Consider the following 8,489-nt stretch of genomic DNA (forward strand, 5'->3'; position numbering starts at 1 on the left):
TTGTAATTTTTTATAAACTGAATTATTTAGTAAATAAAATTTGAAAATATTTTTAAAATTTCCCTTCAAGAAAAACTTTTGTTTTAATAATTTGGAATAAAACTATTAGAATTTTATAATAATTTTTAAATATAATTCGTCTTATTGAAAAATTTTCCCTAATGGAAAAATTTCCCTTTATTGAAAAATTTCCTCTTATTGAAAAATTTCTCCTAATTGAGCAATTTTCCTAAATTGAAAAATTTCCTCTTATTGAAAAAAATTCCCTTATTTGCTTATATGCATTTTAAAAAAATTGTATTTTTTAACCGAATTATTTAGTCAACAAAATTTGGATTTTTTTTAAATTTCCCCTTATTTAAGAAAATTTCCCTTTCACTGAAACCCTTAAATTCTTTAGCTTCTTTAATTCCACATTTATATGTAAAATTTCCCATGTTTTTAAAAATTAACATTTAAGAGAAACTTTTATTTAGAAGAATTTCTTTGCATTTTTTGTGTTTTAAAAATTTCGCTTTAATTGAAACCCTTAAATTCTTTAGCTTCTTTAATTCCACATTTGTTTGTCTATTTAATTATTAAATATTATTTCGATACAAAAAAATTATTCTTCTTTTCATTTATTATTTGTAATTATTTTTGTATAAATACTTATTTTCCATTAAAAAGGTACTTTGAGTAGTATTTTGCTAATACTTTTTTTCAGTAAAAGTAAACAAAACTATATACAAAGAGAAAATGAAATATTTTATTTATATTGAATACAAATACATTTCAGTTTATTTAATATTCTAAAAAGACACTTTATTTTGTTATTAATATAACAAATATTAATAAATTTTGCACAAAACTTGAGTTATTGATAATACAAAATACATTATTAAGTTAAAGATTGAATTAAGTATGTGCGTAACATATGAACAGTGACAATAAATAATTTAAACAAAAACAAAAACTTGATCTAAGTTAGAAATGTTTACAACAATTTATCAAAGGTCTTATAAGTCTGTAATAAATTGTTATATATAAGGCTCAAAATATTTAAATTTATAAAAATATTTAAGTTTGTTTCAAAAATCTTTTGTTTCTCTATTAACATGTTGAGTAACTACTTGATAATATAAACATTTCTACATAAAAAAATATTGATTTAATAGACATAAGTCTTTTATTGAAATGTTATTTTATTTCAGTCACTTTCGTGAGCATGTCATTTTCAAGTGTTTAACAGTAAAATGTGTTAAACATAATTTATAAAATTTACATTTTAACTAACTCTTTATATATTCCAAATACATACATACATATGTCACTTGTCTTTTACACAATTCGAAAATTTATTTCTTATATATATATATTTAATTTCATATTTCAACGATTCTCTTGTCATAATCGTTTATTAATAGAATATTTAAACAGCATTTCGTTTGAGTGTTATTTCATTCTAAATAATTTCTAATGTAAATCTAATGCTTTACAATTTAAACTATGAAAATTTAAACACATGCCTATGTATAAAAATCATGAGAAATTATCTTTTATTTAGCTTATAAATCTTAATGTATGTTGATGAATCTTAATGTGTTTATTTTAATAGCTTATTGTTGTCTTTCATATTATATAAATATATATTATTTTTTTTCATTTATGCGCCATTTAAAAAGGGCTTTAAAAATGAAAATATTTTCTTGTTATTGTTGTTTTCTTTAAATATAGCCATTATTGTTAATTGGCCATATCATGGTTTATGATGCGTATGATTTATTTACACAAAAAGTTGTTCACATATTAGCACAATACTCATACGTCCCAGAGGAATGGTGCGGGAATAATGGTAATGTGGCAAAATGTATTAAAATACTAAATGCATAACATTTCAAAGAATTCACATACAATTTAATAGACAATAATAAAAAAAATAATAACATCGCTTAAAAGCTAAGCTAGACAAGGTCATAAATTTTTGTTAAAGCATTTTAAATTTAACAGTTTTTTTTTGGAGGATTTTATTAATAGTTTTACTTACAATGCTTAGAGTTTATGTGCCTTTTTAGCGAAAAATCTTTTCAAAAAAAAAAAAAAAAAACTTCTAAAAATTTTCTGTTTTTATTTCGAAGTTTTAATAAAGTTTTTTAAATTAATTAAAAATTTCTTTTCTTTTAGAAATGTTTTTTTTTAATTTCTTTTTCATAGAAAATTTTTCAAAAAGTTGTCTTTTTATATAAAATGATTTTAAAAAATTTCAGTTTTTTTCAAACAAAAATATTATAATAAATATCTCTTTTTAAAAAATATTCAAATTTTTTTCTAATGTTTCTTTTTAATAAAAGAAAATCGTTTATTTTGTCTTTTTATCGAAAATATTGTAACAAATTTATCTTTTTATTAAAAATTTCTCTTTTTAATAGAACAACTAGAAAATTTTCTCTTTTTTATAGAAAATTAAATAGTTTTTTTTTGCAAACTGAAAATTTTTTAAAAATTTCATTTATAGACAATTTTTAAAATTTTCTCTTTTATTTTAAAATGTTTCCCATTTTTATGAAATATTTTTCATTTTATGAATTATGAATTCTTTTTATAAAATATTTTTTAAAAAAATCTGCTCTGTTAATAAAAAATGTTTCTAAATATTTTCTTTTAGTATAACATTTTTAAATGCTTCATTTTTTTACGGAAATATTTTTAAAGTTTTCTGTTTTAGAATATTTTTCAAAATTTTATCTTGTAATAAAAAATGTTTCTTAATATTCTGTTTTTAATGAAAATGTTTATATTTTTTTAAACATTTCTTTAAAAAAACGTTTAAAATTCGTTTCTTTTATAGAAAACTTTAAAAAAATTTACTTTTTATAGAAATTTATTTTATTTTATTCTTTTTTTTATAGAAATTTAAAAAAAAATTATTTTTCTAGAAATTTTAAAAAATTTGCACTTTTTTATTTTTATAGAACAATTTTTATTTTAAAAAATAATAAAATTTTATTTTAATTTGTCTCTTAATTGAAAAATAAATTTTATGTTTTATAGAAAATTTTTTAAAATAATTTCTTTAAAATACCTCTTTTTAAGGCTTTTTTAAATTTATCTTAAAAATTATTTTTTTTTAATTTTTAAAAAATTAATATCTTTTTAAGGATTTTTTCAAAAATGTATCTTTTTTATGTAACTTTTTGGTCAATTTTTTTACAGGATTTTTTTTTTCAAAAATTTGTCTTTTCATAGAATACTAGCCCAGTGTTCTTTGTTGTCTTAGAAACAAAATAAATAAAAGAACCTACATTAAGATTTTGGAAATCCATTTTATACCCTACACCACTCTAGTGGGGAGGATATATTGGGTTTGTGTTGATGTTTATAATATACAGAAATTCATCCTATACCCACTCAGTATACCAATCGGCTTAAAATAGTTTTCTGAGTCGATTAAGCAATGTTCGTCCGTCCGTTTGGGTAGCTGGCGGTCCATGTAAACCTAGTACGCAAGGTAAAGGTTGCAATTTTCAAGATAATTTGATAAAATTTGACGTATACTCTTTTTTAGGTCCGAAGGACGAAAATTGATAAAATCGGTCCATTATTTCGCCTAGTCCCCATACAATCGAAAGCCCCGAATACGGCCATTGGGCTCATCATCAAATTAAATGTTCTATTATGTCAACAAAGACGCTAAAACTTAGTTTTATATAGAACTTTTAATGACATTTATAAGGATAGGCCCATATTTTCCCCTACTCCGCTTTGAGTCCGCTTGTAAAAAATCTCTTTTTTTTGCAAAAATAAGTAAAAATATTCCGGTATAAAGTTAATGCTTTATTTTTTCAATAATCCCCATTTTTAACATACTGACTGGTATAGTTAGTTTAATTGAAAGTCCACCCTTTTCTCCCATATATTCACATGAATGTAAATGTTCTTTAAACAAAATTTAAAGATTTTTGTTCTAATAGTTTACTAGTTATACGAATTTTCTTTTTTTTCTTCCATATGGGAGGTGCAATAGGTGCACTTAATGCTAATCTGCAAATTTATTACCTAAATGTTTATATAGGTAGATCTAACACTTTTATCCGATAAACGAATTTATATAGAAGCTTAAAAGTCCTCTCTTTGACAAATTTGCCCTTTCAAAGAAAATTTCAACAACTTTTCATATAAATGAAAATTTTTAATAAATTAAATAGATTTTTTGATAAATTGCTCTTTAAATAGAATAGTAATTTATTATTATATTATATTTTCTAAATTTTCATAAAAATATTTCGAAATTATAATATTCTTCTAGACAATTTTTCTTCACATCTTCCATTTTTTTGCTGTCTAATTCTAGGCCATTTTTCTTTGTATAAATTTCTAATATATTATTTTAAAAACTCATTATTAACAAACGCTTAAAGTAATTTACTTATACAATATTTCTTTTATCCCACAAAACCCTTACCTTAACTCCGGCTAAATTAGGCAATTATGGCGAAATAATAAAAAGGTGCTGCTAGTCTAAACAAAAATTTCATAAGGAGAACAAAAACGATGAAGTTATAAAATATTTGTTTTTTTTTCTTTTCAACGAAAGCTTTTATCTGCTAAAAAGAAAAGAAAACCTTAAAAATGTTTCTTTTAATTTTAAATTCTTTTATAAAAAGTTGTGCAATTTATTATAAAAAAATGTACAACTGGACGTATGAGTTTTTTTAATACAATACTAAGAGTATTTATATAAATCATACGCACTATAGACTTTGAAGTTTTAAATGATATACTAAATTATAGAGCAAACAATAAACAAAGTTTTGAATAATTTCTTAAGGTTTTCGAAGAACCACAACAACAAACATTTTATGAATAGAAAATAAATACAAAAATATTCAAATTAAAAAAAAGAGAAAAGTAAAAAAAATACATATAATATGTGTCGTCATTAAGAGCCATTGTTAGTAGTATGTATTTAGTTTATGGTTAAAACAGTTTGAATTTCTATAGCTGTTTGCCAACTAGTTTGTTGCATAAAAATTTTAATAGTGTTAGAATTATATTCTCAGTTTAGATTATATTTTTATATAAAATAATCTTCTTTTAACACATTTCTTGATATCTTTTTCAAGTTCTTATAATCCTTGATCTAAAGATGTTCTGAAACTAACAAAAAAAAAAAAAAAAATGCTAAGAAGCTTAACATATTTTTCCTTTAAAAAAAGCTTTAAAAAACATTCATTAAAAATATGAAACAAAATAACAATAAGTAGTAAAATTCTTACACAAAAATATCCTACAAACATAACAGAAATATATATCCGAATATAGAGCGAAAGACTGAATACAATAACTTACCTATAAAATAATTTGTAACAGTTCGCATACGTTTTGTTGTCATAACAATCCAAACAACAATAAGATTTCCACCAGTCGCCACAATAACCATGCCACCAAATAAAATGCTCCATAATACTTGGCGCCACCATGGCAATATAAATGAAATATCTCTGCAAGAAAAATAGACAGAATGAAAAAAAAAAAAAAAATGATAAAGAATACAAAATGAAATTTAGCAAAGAGTGAATAAAAATAATGACTGTAATCAGTGTTAGAATTTAGATTATTCTTAAGAAATAAAAAGTTAAATAAGATGTTAAGGTTTATTTACACTTTGTTTGGGATTAAAGTCAATTGAAAGTAAGAAAAATGCATTTTTTGCTAAAAGGAAGTGTTAACAAAAAGTCTTTTCTTATAAAGAGATTTATAGATAATTTTTGAAAATTTGCTCTTTATTTTAAATATGTCTTTTTATATTTTTTTCAAAAATTTATTTTTTTTTTAATTTTCAAAAATTTCTCTTGTAGATTTTTTTTTAAATATTTTTTTGTTTGGTAGAAAAGTTTTCAAAATTTCACTTTTTTTACAGAAAATTTTCAAATATTTTCTTTTAAATGAATTTTTTTTGTAGAAAAATTTTTAAAATTTTCTCTTTTTATAGAAAAATTATTTTCTCTTTTTATAGATAAATAATTTTTTTCTTTATAGAAAATTTTACCTTTTTACGAAAAAATTTCAAATGCTTTTCTTCTTTAAAAATAATTTTTCAAAATTTTCTCTTTTTATAGAAAAATTTAAAATTTTTTCATTTTTTTGAGAATTTAGAAATGTTTTCTCTTTTCATTGAAAACATTAACAATTTTTTTATAGAAAATAATTAAAATTTTTTATTTATAAAATAATTTAAAATTTTCTGTTTTTATAAATTATTTTATAAAAATGTTTTTTCATAGAAAACATTTTCAAATTCTTTTTTCGAAAATATCACTTCGCTTTTTTAAAATACATTTTCGAATTTTTCTCTTTCTTTTTATGGCAATTTTTCGAAAATATCTCTTTTTTTAGAATTTTTTTCGCAATTCTTTTTTTTACAAAAAATTTTGTGAAGTATTTTTGGAGAACTTCTTAAATTTTTTCCGTTTTTAAAATACATTTTCGAATTTTTCTCTTTTAAAGAACATTTTTGGAAATTTCACTTTTTATAAAACATTTTTAAAAATATTTCTCTTTATTGGCATTTTTTAGAAAATATCTCTTTTTACGGAATTTATTCACAATTTTTTTATAAAAAAATTTTGGCAAATATTTTTTATAGATTTTTTTGTAAGTTTGTCTTTTTGCAGAAATTCTTCAAAAATTTTACAAATTTTTACTGAAATTGTTTGAAAATATTTTTTATAGAAATTCTTTGATTTTTTTTTAGAAATTTTTTGTGAATTACTCTATTTTTAGAAATTTTTTGTAAATTTGTTCTTTTTATTTAAATTCTTAGAAAATTTATAATTTTAGGAAATTTTTATAGAAATATTTGTATTTTTATTTGTATTTTTTTTTTGATAAGTTTTGGTAAATTTTTTTTTTATGGAAAATTTTTCAAAATAAGTTTTTATATAGAAATTGTTCAAAAACTTCTCTTTTCTTTTGAAAATTCTCTTTTTATAGAAAATTTTCGTAAATATCTCGGTTTATACAAAATTTTCTTTTTCAAAGAAGTTTGAAAATTTTTCTATATAAAGAGTAATTTATATAAAAATTCTTAAAAAATGTCGCTTTTAATGGAACATTTTCAAAAACTTGTCTTTTTATGTATATTTCTCTTTTTTTTCAAAAAATTTCGATAATCTCTCTTTATAAAAAATTTCGATAAAAACTCTTTTTTCTGATTTTAATTTCTAAAAATTTCACTTTTTGAAAGAATACATTAAAAAAATTCTCTTTTTAATGATATTTAGCGAAAATTTCTGCTTTTTATAGCAACATTTTGAAAATTCCTTTTATTTATAAAAAAAATTAAAGAAACCTTAATGTTACAAATTCAAATACTCGCAAATGTTTACCTTTATTCTTTAACTCTGGCATTTAATGGTTTGTAACATTTGCAAAATGTATAAAGACAATGTCAACTAAAATGTTTTAAAAGTTTCTGCAACACCACTAACAACATACATAATAAAAAAGTACTTTTTAATTAAAACTCATAATTAGTAAAATGTTTTAGTGTCAACACAGGAACCACAAAAAAAAATTAAATTAACTAAAAAAACTAACAATGAAAAACAAACTTTTTAGCAGCTCGACGAAATACTACAATAGCAAAGTTCACAGCAACAACTTGTATCTACACAACAACTTACTTTTCAATGACAACTATACAAAAGAAACATTTTATATTACTTTGTAATGTTAAGTAAAACCTCTATTTTCAATTTCAAATGTTTTATTTATGTACTTAGTTGTATGTTAATAATAAGTAATAAAAAGTTTATTACTCATTACTTTATAATTCAAGTTTTTGCTGGGTAAAAGAACAGTATTTTTTTAACCAAAAAAATCTAAAGGTTTTTATATGATTTTAATGCGGTTTAACTTTCTGTGCATGTTAAAAAATGATTCTAAAAAATTAATTCTGTATTCATTTGCTGCAAACCATTTTAAACTGATTATTTCTTTGTCGTTAACTACGACAGAGCACAACTATTTATAAAGTTTTCCTCAAAAAACCACAAAAACCGCTTATTTTATAAATTTATAGAATTTTTTTTCGTTAGCCCGTAACAGTTGACATTGTGGGTGTGTGTACATTAAAATCTTTCAGTATTTTTTTGTATTTGTCTGGCTGTAAAAGTCAACTTTCAAATTAAATTTGTGGTGATAGAGAAATTTTTTTTCATATTATTATACTTTAGAGTATAAAAGGAATAAAAAAATTTGTTAACTAGATTGTTTTTGCTTGTACAATATAAAAGTTTTGTTGTATGTAGTTGTATTTGGTGTAAATAACTGTCTAAGGAAGTGCATAACAAGTACATTTCGAGGTTTGAGTCTTTTAATTATCATTCAATCTAACTTTTTTAACTAACTAACTTACTAACTTACTAACTTACTAACTTACTAACTTACTAACTTACTAACTTACTAACTTACTAACTTACTAACTTACTAACTTACTAACTTACTAA

Source organism: Lucilia cuprina, chromosome 4 (assembly GCF_022045245.1).
Source record: "Lucilia cuprina isolate Lc7/37 chromosome 4, ASM2204524v1, whole genome shotgun sequence".
Taxonomy (NCBI): domain Eukaryota; kingdom Metazoa; phylum Arthropoda; class Insecta; order Diptera; family Calliphoridae; genus Lucilia; species Lucilia cuprina.